This window comes from Geotrypetes seraphini, chromosome 11 (genome assembly GCF_902459505.1).
Source record: "Geotrypetes seraphini chromosome 11, aGeoSer1.1, whole genome shotgun sequence".
Lineage (NCBI taxonomy): Eukaryota > Metazoa > Chordata > Amphibia > Gymnophiona > Dermophiidae > Geotrypetes > Geotrypetes seraphini.
In genome coordinates, this window is record NC_047094.1 from 45,086,241 (window position 1) to 45,103,256 (window position 17,016).

The 17,016-nt window shown below is 41.5% G+C and overlaps 1 long non-coding RNA gene across 1 annotated transcript; it reads right to left on the reverse strand.

The window, feature by feature from the left end:
* Nucleotides 1-183: 183 nt before the first annotated feature.
* On the reverse strand, nucleotides 184-13,765 carry LOC117369001. Its single transcript, XR_004541054.1, has 3 exons — nucleotides 12,524-13,765; nucleotides 2,920-3,005; nucleotides 184-226 (listed from the first exon to the last, which is right to left on the reverse strand). It is a non-coding gene; the product is annotated as an uncharacterized LOC117369001 (long non-coding RNA).
* Between the last annotated feature and the right edge of the window lie 3,251 nt (nucleotides 13,766-17,016).

Consider the following 17,016-nt stretch of genomic DNA (forward strand, 5'->3'; position numbering starts at 1 on the left):
AGATTTTATTCAGGTTGTAAATATAAAAAATTTTGTTCAGGTTGTTCATATAGATTCCTGGTTATATATAAATTGTATATAAATGTTGTTATGTTATTGGAGTTTGATATGTCATTTATATAGAGAAGTGCAGAAAATCTTAACATTTTTTCTAAGTTTATAACATTTCTATTACTTATTTACCTGTTCAGAGTTTGTTCATTCTTCGGTAAGTCACTTTGAGATCCTAAAGGTTTGGACAAAGGTAAACAAACTTTTTATGTTAATCTCTTCTCCTTCTTGGAAAAAGTCTCTCTTTTAATCCTCGGATAACCACAACTACTAAAATTTACTTTTATCCAGGAGGGATACTATTACCCCAGAGGGAGTGAGGGGTTACAATAAGAACATAAGAATTGCCATGCTGGAACAGACCAAAGGTCCATCAAGCCCAGTATCCTGTTTCTAACAGTGGCCAACCCAAGTCCCAAGTATTTGGCAGCAGAAACCCAAATAGTAGCAACATTCCAGACCGGAGATTGTGATGTCATAATGCACCATTCCACCAATGCCTAAAAGCCAACCTCATCAGTGATGTCACAATAGCTCGACTGTCCTATACGTAAGAACATAACAACATAAGAATAGCCATACTGGAACAGACCGAAGTCCATCAAACCCAGCATCCTGTTTTCAACAGTGGCCAACCCAAGTCCCAAGTACCTAGCTAGATCCCAAGTAATAAAACAGATCAGCATAAATTAGAGGATTTGTGAGGAAGTTATACAAGCATCGCTGGAGTCCAATATGCTTCTTAACAAGTAAATATCGATATTGATTAAAATCAGTTTTATGTTACACATGTAAATTTTGGCATTGGATCTGTGCCTAAATTTTATACGAGTCAAAAAAAGGGGCACAGAAATGGGAGGGGGTATGGGCAGATAAGGGCGTGTTACCTAAACTGAGGTACAGGCACATTTTTCTTGGTGCAAATGGCCACACCTAAATTTAGGTGTAAATGCTATTCAAGAAAAAAAAAATGCACATGTAGCTTATAGAATAGTGCTTTTTTCAGCACTAATAGATATAATTTCTAATGTAAATCGCTTAGAAATCATATAAGCGTTTAATCAAATTTATAATAAAACTTGGAACCTGGAAACTTGGGGCACCAAATCTAGCATTTAGTCCTTACTGTGTTCCTTCAGTTAAGCACTCCTTAGGGTATCAACTCATTTTTCCCATCAAGCTATGGAATTTATTGTCAGAGAATGTAGTCAAGGCAGTTAGAACAGAGGGTTTCAAAAGGGGTTCAGGCAACTTCCTTGAAGAAAAATCCATATGCCATTATTAGCCTTGGAATCACAATCATTTATTACTGGAAGTGAACATCCAGAAATGAAGTTACTTTTCCATCAATGTCAGAGACAGGATGTAAAGATCAATAAACTCAGGATGGTACATCTTATGTGCACAGCTCCACAAAAAACACCAGTAAAAATTATAAAAATGCTGGTGAAAGTATAAAAATAAAGCAATCAGTGTGCTAACTCACAGGATTTATTGAGAGTCTGTGACCTCTCGGCAGGAACACATTGGCTTTGGTTAAAAAAATTACCCCAATAGCAAATATATAAAAATAAACTACTTGAGAGACAAATGCTTTATCTTTTTGCATTCCTGTTTTTACAAAATTCATAATTACTGATCTGCTTGGTATGCATTTTCATAATAACAGCTCATTATTTATTAATTTATTAAGTACATTTACAGATGTAGCAGACTATACATGAGAGGGCTAAAATTAGTGAATTTTTTTTACCAAGAGGACAATGCATGACAAAATACAAAAAAAAGTCAGAATTCATGGGGTTTTGTACATTTAAGAGCACAGTACCTACTTTGTAAAAAAAAAAAATATATATATATATATATCAATGCATTTTAATACATAAACTCCGAAAGGTTAAATTTGAGTGTTTAAGATTGTCTTCTGTATTAAATACAATAGAAGTTCAGGGAATCTAATACAGTATTGTTTTGCTCAATAGGCCTGTAGGCTTAAATTCTCTAAATGGCACTATAAGTTAAGGCAGCGGTAAGCTCCCTACCACTACCTAACTTACACTGGGTTTTCCTAAACAGCGCCAGAGGTTTTTAGGGTGGGCCCACAAGGTAAATACTCCGAAGCTCATAGGAATTCTATGAATGTCAGAACATTTACCTTGCTGGCTTGAGCTAAAAACATCTAGCGTTGTTTAATAAAAGGCGCAGTAGTTGACTGCACCAATTAAAACACCATTAAAAAATGAAGGCTTCCGTAGGTGCCTCCCAAAAACATTGCTGTCGTCCCAATTAAGGAGGTACCTTGTGGCACCTACGGCCACTGTAGGCGTAGTTAACGCCTACAATGGCCTTAAGAGCTATTATGTGCTTCTGTAGATGTGATTCTCATGAAAGGTAGGTGTCAGAAATGTAGGCCTTTACAACCCTGGACTACCGTATTTTCACGCATATAGCGCGCGTGTTATACACGAATTTACAAACCGAGTATAACCATGCGCGTTATATTCGTGAGCGCGTTGTACAAATTTTTTTTTTACATAGTTTCCTCCCCCCGACGTCCGATTCACCCCGCAGGACCACTCGCACCCCCACCCCGAAGGACCGCTCGCACTCGCACCCGCACCTGCACCCCCACCCCGAAGGACCGCTCGCACCCCCACAGCCTCCCACCCCCCTGCTCCTTCCTCGTCCGGCGGTCCCGCCCCTTCTCTGAGCCCTGCGTCTGCGCTGCTTCCTCTTCCGGCGGTCCCGCCCTTTCTCTGACGTCAATAAAATTTTGCAACAAAAAAAAAGAGTAGGAAATCAGAAAAGAAGCAGCACTGCACATTACCTAAAACCTATATCAGTACATCTATGGTTTATTACACTTACTAAAATGTAGAAATCTGAATCCACCGATTCATTGAAGCTTGGCTGGTTCCTTTGCTCTCACATGAGAGTCCACTGATTGCTATTGACTGAAGGAAGAAGAATTTTAAGAACATTGCTATGGTTATGGCTTATTGATATTTGATATACCGTCTTTCAATTGTTAAAATCAATGTGGCATATGTGGCATAAACATCTGGCACCAGAAAAAAGTCTGCAATGATCATTAAAAAATGAATTGTGGTTGATCATCAGGTTGAATTTTTAATATGGTTTCAATTGATGTACAAAGAGAAATTATAGGAGAGATGAAGAGGAGGATATTAGTTGTGGTAATAAATGTGTGCAATCCACCAAACTGATTTGTGGATAGTTTTTTTTTATATGTGATCTAGGTCTGATGGATTGTTAATTATTTTGTCTAACTATAAATCTATGGCCAGTATAACAGCCTATCAAAATACAAATATATCACCAGTGGCCAAAGGCTTACAAATGATAATTTGAAATAGCCATTAACAGTATGCTGTCAAGGGGAATTCAATCAACAAGGTATTTTTAATTGATTGAAACAGCGATGTTGTAACCGGACTGTGGGTACCCGCCTCCTCATCACCAAGCCAATCTGCATTTTAGAATATCCCTGATAGATGAGCATGGAACACACCTGCTTAGAGTGGCTGATCAATATTTTCTAATTTAATTCATGCATATTTATTTTTATTTATGTCTTATTTATTTACACTTTTGTAACCACCTATATCTAAGCAGGAGTATATACTGCACATACATAACCAAAATCATTAAAAATCCACACAAACATAAACAATAAAACCAACTAGAAAAAAAATCTACTGCCTAAAAACAAAATTAAATCCCTCCCCGCGGAAGCTGTTTTTATTGCAGGCCGGCACGCTGAATGCTCTGCGCTGCTCCCGACGCTCATAGGAACTCTATGAGTGTCGGGAGCAGCACAGAGCATTCTGTGCACCGGCTTGCGCTGAAAACCACTTTCGCAGTTTTGTACAAGGGGGAGCATATAAGGGATAGCCAAAAACAACCAAACTGAAGGAGTGAAGGGGCAACTGAAGGACTAGTATAATCAAATAAGATAATGATATGGCTTTACTTTTTTGAAAAGAAAAAGTAATGCAAATATCTATAAGAAACTCTTTAAACCATGTTTTAAAAGATGAGGGTTTTTTAAATTTAATTATTTTATCATCACAATGTGTCACACTTCTGCTGTTGTACCATATAATTATATACACCTAATTGCTTTCAACGGCACTGAAGTGCAAATGTACTTAAAATATTTGAACAGTGAGCACTCTACTTGAGGAAGTGATGAAGAAGACCTTTTTCACACAGTCAAAGGATCCTGATGTTCCTGAACTCTCTAGGAGATACATTAACTATGTATCTTGTAAACTCAAGAGACTCTTCAGATTAGTAGTCTGATTAATAATAATTGTTCTAGTGCAATAGGTGTGTCATTCTGGACAAGTGGATAATTTTCCTGTAGCTGTGAGCCTTGCAGAAGGAATCCACTCTGTATTTTTTTCTGAATCCCTCCTACTTCACAGAGGGCTCTGCTGCCCCCTATATCTTTTTCCTTTTGCATGTGAGCCTGAAGTATTTTAGTCGTCTTTTTTTTTTGGGGTGTGTTCTTCAGTTTTCAGTGCTAAGACCTCCCCTGTTTGAGGGTTCAGCTCTGCCTGCATTGAGAAGAAGCAGACTGCATTCTGCAGCTATGTCAATGACCAGGGAGGCACCAAGAGTGCCCAACTGTGTTTGAAAGCCTGCTTTTTGTTCAGCTGGGCAGAACATCATCTTTAGGTGCTCTCAGCAGTGCACATAGAGGGAGTAGATACTGTCCAAGCAGATTTTCTCAGCAGACAGACCCTGGATCCGGGTAAGTGGATGTGTCGGTGTCAGCCTTCTAAGCCAGTATACATCTCTGGGGTCAGCTGATGTTCAGCCTTATGATAACAACAGAGAACAAGAAAGTGAACAGGTTCTTCAGTCAAAGGTCCAGGCCTGGAAGTACAAGTATGGATGCTGTGGTCCAACTATGGCTGCAGAACATGCTGATATATGTGTTTCCTCCATGGCCCATGATAGGCCATATCCTTCAAAGGATCGCAGGCCATCAGAGTAAGGTAATTCTGGTGGCTCCAGACTGGCCACACAGAGTCTGGTAGGTGGATCTGGTACATCTTTGGATGGGTCCTAGTCTCAGGCTACAGGTGCAACTGGACTTCCTTTCTCAGGATCCAGTGGTCATAGAAGATCCAGATCGCTTTGCTCTTATGGCATGGCTATTGAACATGAAATGTTAGCACATAAGGGGTACTCAAAAGTGATCATTGCCACCCTATTTAAATCTAAGAAACCAACAATGGTCTCAGCCTATGCTAAAGCTTGGGAGACGTTCCAACATTGGTGCACCCAGGAAAATGTGGAACCATTTTAAGCTACGGTCTCTGTAATGTTAGCTTTCCCCCAAGTTGGCCTTGATAAGGGGCTTATGGTGGCTTCCTTTAAAATCCAAGTAGCTGGGATCTTTTGTTTCAGAGCTTGAGACAGCAGAGATACACTGGTGCCTCATCCAGACATAGCCAGATTCCTAAAGAATGCACTGTGTATCAGACCTCTGGTAAAACCTCCTTTCCCGTCTTAACCTGGTTTTGCAGGGCCTCAGACAGGTTCCTTATGAGCCTCTAAAGGAAGGATCTCTGATGGATCTGATGCTCAAAATGTTTTTTCTGGTGGCAATGGCCTCAGCGAGATGGATCTCAGAGCTCCAGGATCTTTCTAGCAGATAACCTTTCCTTAAATGAACTGAAACTGGAGTATCTTTGTGCACTGTTCCTCCCTTCATGCTGAAGATGGTTTCTGCATTTCATGTCAATTAGGAAGTCAGATTGCCAGTGTTCCAGTTCACAGGTTCCAGGAAACAGGACCGGATTTTGAAGAAGTTGGATGTGAGGAGAGTGCTTCTACAATATTTTGAGGTCACCAATGAGTTTCAACTATCTGACTAAATTTTTTGTGCTGACAAAGCCAGCTAGGCAAGGTGCACCAGCTTCCACAACCATGATTTCCAGGTGGAACCACAGGGCAATCTCATCAGCTTACATTGTGTGTGGGAAACAGTCTCCTGTTTCGGTAAAGGCACATTTGACTAGAAGTGTGGCTTCATCATGGGCTGAGGCTAGGGCAGTCTCCCCTGAGGAGATTTGTAGGGTGGCAACTTGGTCCACTCTACATACATTTACCAAGTTTTACAGAGTGGATGTGGTGGCAAGGGAGGCATCTGCCTTTAGGTCCTCAGTGTTATCAGCCGATGCAGTCATCCTACCCTAGATTTCTCAAACTGCTTTTGTAGATCCTGCTTGTCCAGAATGACACAATTGTTGACAAGAAAAATAGATATCTTTGCTAATATTTTTTCTAGTAGATAGGTTTGTCATTCTGGACCCCGCCCTGTCATTTATTTCCTGTGCCTGCCTACTATCTCACTCAGAATATTCTTCTCTAAGCCTGTAATTAAAAGGTAGCATATGCTTTGTTCAAATCCAGCGCTCTTAACCAGTATCCATCTGAATTAAAGAATCCTCAAGTTTGAAACGCTCATAGCTTCCCTTCGACTCGAGTTTCGCAAGAGCCCCCTTCTCGATGACGCTCTTGCAAAACTCGAGTCGAAGGGAGGCTATGGGAGTTTCAATGAGATGGATACTGGTTACAAGCGCTGGATTTGAACAAAGCATATGCTACCTTCTTTATGCTCATTTGAAGATAAGTGTTTTTTCATATCTTTTTGACGATTATTATTGTATAAGGAAGGTTTAGGGACTGTGAGTGCAATGATGGTCCCTATTGTACAATCGGCGCTTGTACTTTTAGCAGTACTTTATGCAAGGATCGGTTGGTGACTGAGCACTTCACTTATATTAATGAATATTTATTATTACTACACAGCATATTGTGCTTTTTATATACATTTTGTTTCTCTAACTTGGGGAGTATTTTTATGAAATTGATTCATCAACACAAGTAATTACTACTTAACTCCTTAATATTAATCAATTAGTAATCAATGATAGACTGGCATTATAGCTTTTTTATTTATTTATTTGTTCATTTTTATAGCTCGTGCTCCCCATAAGCTCGGAACGGGTTACAATAAAATAAAAATAAAAAATTAGGTACTAGGAAGTTCCCTAACTGTCCCAAAAGCTCACAATCTAGCTAAAGTACCTGAGAAAACAATTTTTAAATAGTAAAGATATAATAATTAAAATAATAAAAATAAAATCCATTAAACATATTCAGATAGGAAAGATAGAGACAAGATATGTACATCCCAACAAGTATTCAGTGAGTAAATTAAATTAAATTTAGAATTAAAAAATTAGAATAAAAAAAAAATAATAAAATAAAATATAGAAAATAAAGTAAATCCCAGTCAGTCAATAGGATCTGATGTTAGAAGCCTCAAATGGCCAACCGCCATCATCACCAGGCCACTCCCAAAGATCTCAGGGTCCCTCCAGTGAACAGGCCAGTTCTCAGGCAGGACAACTGCTCCTTCAGCTGCACACGTTGGGATCCTTCTGGGGCCGTCCTCTCCTCAGACGCACCACCTCCGAGCCCACTCCGATGTGCCATCTTCTTCCCCACTGGCCCGACTTCAAAGGCAGAGAAACGGGAGTGCACAGCTGAAGATCTCTTCAACAGTAGCAGACGGCCTTAATCACAGCCCCCAACACAACCTCCACTGGCCACTTCCTCTGACATGAAGCGACTCCCTCATCTCAGCCGGCCAGATCACACTCTCCACCTCAGCGCCGGCCAATAACTGCCATCCTGCCAGATGTTCCATCAAGACACTTCCCCGACGCCAAGTGCCGCTCTCCTCTCGGCTCCTCAATCAATTTGTTGTTGTAGTAAATATATCACATTACTGGGTCTTCATCTTGATCTTCAACCTTGCCAGGCATGAGATCTTTCGCTTCACATGAGTTTCTAAAGTATGAAAGTCAAAGTCTTGTTATTTGAGACTACAAGGAAGGCTTAGATTTGATCCCCTCCAATACCGATTGATTTGTTCTTTGGGCAGTCCATGGTATATGATGTGTTCTTCTCCAGCAGCCACAGAAAGTCCAGCAGGAAACAAACCCACGCTGGCAAAGCAGAAAAGAGAAAACAGTGGGATGGGACAATGGACTTTCCACCAAACAAACAAAGCCCACAGGATGCTATGAAGTTGTTTATTATTGTCCAAGTTGAGTATTTTATTTATTCATTCATTCATTTAATTTTCTATACCGTTCTCCCAAGGGAGCTCAGAATAGTTTACATGAATTCATTCAGGTACTCAAGCTTTTTTCCCTGCCTGTCCTGGTGGGCTCACAATCTATCTAATGTACCTGGGGCAATGGAGGGATTAAGTGACAGGTTTGAACCCACAATCTCAGGGTGCTGAGGCTGTAGCTTTAACCACTTCACCACAGTGGATTATTGCACATTTTTGTGAGTTCCTCAAACCCCTTTTCAGTTGTACTTATCATTTTTCATATTAACACTCCCCCTTTTTTATATAAGAAAATGTCTTTTTGTCAAAAATAATTATCCCGTATGTTATGATAAAACAACGTACCAGCATGTAGCCTTTGAGAACAAACTGCACAAAAAGCGAGGTCAAATTTATGTGGCTACTTTTTTGTGAGGCAAGTAAAACTACCCACAGATTTTAGCTTCAGTTATTCTGAAAAATTACCTTTGACATTTGTGGATGTGCAGGAAAGTAGATTTTAAGTCTCGGGATAAACATCTTTCCCTTATAGTTTGTTTCTCTTTTTCTCCTAAACATGCTCATTTTTCTTTGAGTATTTGCTTTTTGTGTGTGTGCTGAAGTCTTAGTCTACAGAAGTGGTCCCCAACCCTGTCCTGGAGGACCACTAGCCAATCGGGTTTTCGGGAGAGCCCTAGTGAATATGCATGGGGCAGATCTGCATTCCTCTCATCTTCATTACATGCAAATCTCCTTCATGCATATTCATTAGGGCTATCCTGAAAACCTGACTGGCCGGTGGTCCTCCAGGACAGGGTTGGAAACCATTGGTCTACAGTCTACACAGATAAAGGGCTTCTTTTACTAAGGGCTCCTTTTATCAAGGTGCGGTCGGCGGTTAACGCGCGTTCAACCACCTGCTGCGCTAGTCGCCAACGCCTCCATTGATGAGGCGTTAGTTTTTTAGCTTGCCGCGGGGGTTAGCGCATGATGAAATGTCCGACGCGCTAACCCTCGTAGCGCACCTTGATAAAAGGAGTCCTAAGGTGCACTAGCGTTTTTAGCGCATGCACAAGATTAGCGTGCGCTAGCCGAAAAATTTCCGCCTGCTTAAAAGGAGGCGGTAGCGGCTAGCGCGCGGGGCACGTTAGCGCGCACCTTTGTAAAAGGAACCCAAAATGTTCCACAATTACTGTAAACTGAATACACATTCCCTTCCTGTGAAGGTGGATGATGTTATACCAGATTGTTAACATTTTCTTTCCACCTCTGTTGAGCCCTTTATGGTACAGTAGTTGTGTTCCTACTTTAACAGGTTTTATATAACATAGCATTCTATATTCTTGGATTTATAATGTGAAGTTTGAGGACATTTATGCTGGCCTTGAATGTGAGAAATTAATGACATTATTTAGCACTTTGTACAGAACTCCAAGGCCTCCTTTTAGGTCACACAGGATTAAGACCAATTTGTTTTAGTTGCTCAGCATTTTCTCTTCCCTGTGCTCCATCTCAACACATTTTATAAAAATTCTTTACAGTAATGTCAGGTAATGTTATGAGTTCGCCTCAACTTTTCTGGACAATACTGACTTTGTAAGCTTGAGGCTTTTTGTTAGTTTTAATCTTTGTTAAGGCAAAAGAGCAAAATGGGAGATAGTTCAAAACCAATACTGTATGCTTGAACTGGAAATATGTATGAGATGTTATCTGTCATACTGTGATTTACCAACTACTGGGGAGATATACAATATTATTCTGTGATGATTATTGTATCACTACTTATTATTATCACAGCTCTTATGAATAAATACAAATAAATATTTAAGGAGAATGAGGCCAAGCCTATTGAAGTAGTCATCAAGATAAGTGTATTTTGATTATTTATAAATATACACAATAAGACTCATTGAGATATATAAATGAAGGAGGCTGGCAAAGGGACAAGAGAAGTGTTATGATGGTCCCAAAGCACCCCAGTTCGGTGAGACCACAGAATTCACGGGTATCGGTCTGAACACTTCACTATTAAAATTATAATTATATTTATTTGTATTTATTCATAAGAGCTGTGATAATAATAAGTAGTGATCTGTCATACTGTGACATATTTCTATAAGTTTTTAATTATGAATTACTGGGATAAATATACTTATAGTCATTTCAAAAGTGGGTTCCAAAATTCACCTAGATTATTGGGTTCTAAAGTAGCCTCAGTAAAACAGACAATACAGTGCATCATCGTAGGTAAAGCCCTCACTTGTAGGTCTGGCTAGACTTTTGGGATTGGTGCAACTCCACTGAATGGCTTAGACTCAAGGGCTTGCCAAGTAGATGGTTAAGTTTCTTATCCCTTTATGAACCATAGGCATTCCATGTACCAATTCTGTTGGAAGCACTAAGGGCCAAATTCTATAAATGGCGTCCCAATTGTAGGCGGTGGTAGGCATCCTATTGCTGGCTAACCAGCCAATCGGGATGCACATTTTCTAAAAAAAAATAAAAAACCAACCCGAGGCAGGCCGCCTACACTGCAGGCATCTGTCGCGGGTGCAGGGAGGCACCTAGGGAAACTTAAGCTGGGCGTTGGCTTGGTTTCACCCCGAAGTGGCCTTAGGTGAGCTTAAGTGCCCTATGCATCTCCCTAGGGTTGCGATAGGTACCTGAAATGTAGGCCAGAAAAATGCTGGTCTACATTTCAAATAGATGCGGTTGCTAAACTAATCACTGCAAGGAAATCTCCCTGCCATGATCAGTTGAGTGGTCATGGCAAGGAGCTCCTGAAACCCACCGCAAGTCAACCAACAGGAGGGATGCTCACACTCTCCTGCCACCACCCCTGAACCCCCACCCCCACCCCCACGCCCACCCCCCCACACACTGTCTGCAGCAGGAGAGATGCCCACTCCCTTCGGCAGGAACCCCCAAAACAACCGCCTGCAGGAGGGATGCCCACTCATTCCTGCTGGCACCCCCCAAAATCCTTGTCAGGAGAGATGCCTGAACACATGACCCTCCAAAGAATAACCACACCTCCAATTACCTTTATCAGAAAGGCCGGCCGAAGGGATGTCTCTTCGGAATAGTGGGCCTTCCCCTTCCCAGTGCATCCTGAGATGCACCGTAGAGGGGCCTAAGGCCCTGATTGGCCCAGGTGCCTAAGGCCCCTCTCATAGCCTAGGGAAATGCCTAGGGCTACTTAAGGTTGCCTAAATTCACTTCGGATTAAACTATACCTACGCCCGGCACAATGCGCAGCGGCTGCTAAGAAAGCAAATAGAATGCTAGGAATAATCAAGAAGGGTACTACAAGCAGAACGAAAGAAGTTATCCTGCCGTTGTATCGGGCGATTGTGCGCCCACATCTGGAGTACTGCGTCCAATATTGGTCGCCGTACCTAAAGAAGGATATGGCGATACCCGAGAGGGTTCAGAAGAGAGCGACATGTTTGATAATAGGTATGGAAAACCTTTCATACGCTCAAAGATTGGAGAGACTGGGACTTTTTTTCGCTGGAGAAGCGGAGACTTAGAAAGGATATGATAGAGACTTTCGGCAACTACAAGAACAAGAGGGCATTCGGAAATATTGAAAGGGGACAGATTCAGAACCAATGCTAGGAAGTTCTTCTTCACCCAACGGGTGGTGAACACCTGGAACGCGCTTCCAGAAGGAGTGATAGGACAGGGTACGGTATTGGAGTTCAAGAAGGGATTGGACAATTTTCTGAAGGAAAAAGGGATAGAAGGGTATAGATAGAGGTCCTGGACCTGATGGGCCATCGCGTGAGCGGACTGCTGGGTATGATGGACCTTAGGTTCTGACCCAGCAGAGGCACGGCTTATGTTCTTATATTCTTATGCATCTCTAGACACCTCCCTGTACCCCAACAGATGCAGGGATGCAGCCTGCCTTGGGTTGATTTTTATAGAAAACATGCATCCTGATTGACTGGTTAGACAGTGGTAGGATGCCTTCCGCAACCTACAATTAAGACACCAATGGTAGAATTTGCCCCTAATTCTTTAGGAAATATTATTTCTTGTGGTGGAGGCCCAGAGCTTACTTGGACATTGACTTCACCAGCAAGCAGTAAAACCGTTGCAGTAGAGGGTTCTTTTGAAGGAGCTAAATGAAGCCCCCTCTAGTGATGAATCATTTAATGATACCCCTGATTTTCCTCCTGAAATGAATGTCTATCCATTGGGCCCTTAACGGTAGGTGTTGATGTACTCACAACCTTTCTTTTCTTTCCCATTATAAATCTTCAAAATGCTACAGCAAATAAATCAAAGGAAGTGGTTTACCTGCCTAGAGTGTTCAGCATCTTCCTCGTTCCTCCTCAGTGCTTTAAGGGGCTCCCAAGAGGCTTGACATGTCCTTTATGACACACCCCTTTGGCCAAGGCCTGCAGCCATGTCTCTACAGTCACATACTGCAGATATGGCTACCTTTTATGGGGAACCTGATGATGCCTCAAGATGATGTCTGGTGCCACAAGGGTGGGGGGGGGGGGCACACCCAGTTCAGGACAGTCTTCGAGTTCTTGATGGCAACATTTTAAAATTTAACCTGGTTTTATCACAGCTGTATATCTGGTCCCTTGATACACCTTCCTTTTTAATAAGATGCTGAAATTTCGATTTGAACGTGACAAATGCCTCAGAATCCACTGACAGCTTTTCTTCAGCACTAGAGAAGCTGCTTTTTTTGCATTCTTTTCTTCCAATGATCAAGCCACCCAATACTAGCAATGAAATCAGGGTCACTTTCATTGAATTCCTTTCAAAAGCCAGGGCTTTCTCTTGCAATATAGGTCCCGATATAGGCATGCCTTGGTCTCTTTGCCTTGTGAACCACAGGTATAAAGCTTTGCTTACCTTCTACTCACATTCTTTTATAATTGTACTCGTGTTCAATGAAAAAGCAGAAGCCCGATTTGAGCCCCATTTCTCTAGCTGACTGTATTACCGTTTCCAGTCAATAACTATTACTCTCTCCACTACTAATTCTATAGCAATTTTTGGGATGGTTTTACCCTTGTCAATTCATTTTAAAGCATTAAGCTTCTGCTCTATAGACAAAACAATTGTTTTCCTCTATTGACTGGCTATTCCAGAAGTGATCTACAGATCTGAAGGAGAAGAAAACAACACAGTACTGTAGTGTATTACCTATAAAAAATGTTGCATAAAAAAGAAAATAAAGTTCACTGTGCTCCAGAATCTTAGCAGTAGAAGTAATGTTCCCAGGTTCCAATGGTGCTGTTTTGCAAGGTCCTGTGTCCCCCCCAAAATGTGTCTCAGGTGTGAAACTTCCCTCTGTGCTGCACTGGGAAATGGATAGAGAAACTGCACACTTCTTAATGTCGATGTGATGATGTCACCAGGGAGTCTGTTGGATATGCCAGATGGTCAGATTAGCAAAAGCTGGATAATCAAGACTGTACTGTAGTTTGGACTGTTTGAGTCTATTCTTCGGTCTGCTCGCTTTTCTGCCTTTTGGGCTGGATGTACTGGCAGTCTAGGAAAAAAGTTGCCAGGTATTATGAAACGAACAGAACTAGAAAAGCACAGTAAGTCAGAATATTAATAAAAATAAAATTAATAGGACAATAAATAAAATCATTAAAATGGAATCCAAATAAAACTCAACATAACCTAAAGATTTGATCATGTTACTCCATTATTTCAGCAATTACATTGGCTTCCAATACAATGTAGAATACAGTCTAAGATTCTAGCATTAACGCATAAAGCATTGCATTCAAGAATTCCTTATCTTTCAACATTAATTATTTCCTATTCACTTACCCTTCGCTCATTAGTTGATAATAGATTAGTTATTCCTCATCCATCAAGTCAAAATGGAAATCAACAAGAAATTCTGCATTTTTTGCTGTAGCACCTGCATTATGGTGATATGATAGAGATCAATCTACCTGCTTTTAAATATCAGCAACAGTGGGAAATCAACTGCTTTTACACCTCAGCAGCAGCGGAACTATCCGCAACTACTAAGAGCCCACAGACCCGATCCAGCCAAGAGTGTGAGCTCCTCCTCCCCCTGCAGTCCACTAGGAAGATCAACTGTTTTTTACACCTAAGCAGCAACAGGACCAGCCACCACTACCGAGAGCCCTTTGCCCTGATCCAGCCAAACAAGTAAGCTCTTCCCCCAGCATTCCGTTGGAAAAATCAATATGCTTGCTTTTAAATATTATCAGAAGTAGGAGATCAACTGCTTTTACATCTAAGCAGCCTATAATAGGAGCCCTTGCCCCGATCCAACCAGGCATGTGAGCTCCTCCCCCTATATCCCATTTAAGAGATCAATCTACCTGCTTTAAATATCAGCAGCAGTAGAAAAACAACTGCTTTTACATACAAGCAGCAGCGAGACCTACCGCAACCACCAAGAGCCCACAGACCCGATCCTGTCAGGAGTGTGAACTCCTCCCCCTGCAGTCCATTGGAGAGATCAATCTGCCTGCTATTAAATATCAGCAGCAGTGGAGATCAACTGCTTTTACACCTAAGCAGCAACGAGACCAGCCACAACCACCGAGAGCACACAGACCCGATCCTACCAAGAGTGTGAACTCTTCCCCCCATGCAATCCGCTAAGAAGATCGACTGTCGGCTCCGGGCGGCTTTCCCGCAGAGGAGAGAATCCTGCATTCACCGTGGGCCTCATCTGGAGCAGCCTCCTTGGAGCGGCTGGGGCATGGGCAGATTGTCTGGGAGGTAATGCATGGATGGGAGAACATCGCAGGGGAGGAGACTTAGGCATCCTGGGACTGTCTGCCAAGTCTCTTCCCTGAAGAAGCCCTTTCTGGAAACGTCAATCGCTCCTCCTAAACTTACTTGCTCCACTTCATCACTGACGCTGAAACCGTGGATTGAAGACAAAGTTTTATTTTATTTTTCTTTCCAGCTTATGATTTATCTTTAATCTTATCTATTGTTTTGCCTTTTGTCTTTGTTTTGTTCTATTTCTATCATTTAAATTTCTCCAGAATTCTACTGTTCAACGGCTCCCCCTTCTGCTTCTATTCCTTTCTCTCCTCTCTTCTACCTTCCAAAGTATTTAGATCAATGCTGTCTTGTTAAAATGTTTATTTTATTTTTATTTTTCCTCTAACTCTACTTTTCACTTCTCTATTACCCTCCAGGTACTTTAGTTAGATTGTGAGCCTTCGGGACAGTAAGGGAATTTTTCAAGTACCTTTCTTATTTCTAATCTTAATGTATATTTTCTGTAAACCGCTTAGAACCTAACGGATGTAGCGGTACATAAGAAATAAATTACATTACATTACATTACATTACATTACATTATGGCATTCCCTATGATGGGATTTACACCTGGAACAATCATTCCCTTTTACAAAGCCGCAGTAATGGCTGCCATGCGACAAATACTCTGACGCCCAAACTCCTATGGGTGTTGGAGCGATTATGCAACAGCAGCCGCTACCACGGCTTTGTAAAAGGAGCCTTCACTGACTATTTAATTTGGTAGCTTGCACATATGGGTAGAGTACATATTCTAGAGATATAGTTTGTATGTATATGAATGGATCTGACTTTTTGTATGATTGGCGTGTTCTTTTCTATATTTTAAATGGCATTCCTTTTTTATTTTTTAGTCAGTAACAAGTGGACAGTACTAATGCAATAAATACAAAACATATATTTTATATATTTTTATTAGGATTGTAAACTGCTCTGATTTGCGGGGCGAAAAGGGTGGTACAATAAACAATAAGTGATATTTCAGCACATGCCTTATTCAAGAGCTTTTGATGTAATGGTTCACATCTTTCTCTAATTAGATGGAAACATTCAGAGAGTTCCTAACCTGAAATAAATCATTGCAGATGCAATGATGTATTGAAGTTTCAGCTCCCATACTTTCTTCTACCTTTTGTAGGTCAGTAAATGTGGTTTGCTAAATTATAAAATTATGAAGTAATGGATACCATCAAGAATGACACGGGAATGGGGGGGCGCTAGAGAGCCCGAACAAGATGGAGGCTTAGGTCCCGAGCTCCCGCTAGCGATCCCGATACACAGCACAAAATCAACAACTTTACTCGATTGCAAACTGCTGCATTTGCAACGAAACGATGCCTCAGCCTAAACAGGGTAAAATTGAGGCTGCCTTTGCCGGCACTTCGGGTGTAAAAAGGCCTAAACAGGACCCACCAACGCCTACAAAGGGAGATGCGGCCCGACCACGTGGCGATCCTGACCTGACCGTCTCAGAGCAATTACAACTCATATCGGATATGATGTCAGAGAGTAAAGATGACATTAAAGATATTAAGCACGAAATAATTAATTTGACAGAGCGGTTTTCGGCTATGGATACCAGATTGCTCGCTCTGGAACGTAAAACCCAGGTCATAGAAGAAGTCGCCACTAATCAAAAAATGGATCGCCGAGCTGTGCGCGCGCTGGAGAGCCTGCTGGAAGACCTTGGGAATCGTGGCAGGAGACAGAACCTTCGGGTCAACGGTTTACATGAAGGTACGGAAGGGTCGGATGCATGCAAATTCTTTGAGGACTGGCTTCCCAAGGTACTCTCCTTTAAGTTTGATCGGGATTTAGAGGTGGAGAGAGCCCACAGAGTACCGACTAAGATGCCCTCGGGCTCCCAGCGTGCACGCCCGATGGTTTTAAAACTGCTGCGTTTTCCGCATGTTGCCATGATCCTGGACAAAATGCGATCTATAAAGAAAGTGGAATGGCAAGGACAGTCGATATATATTTCAGCGGATTACACCAAAGACACG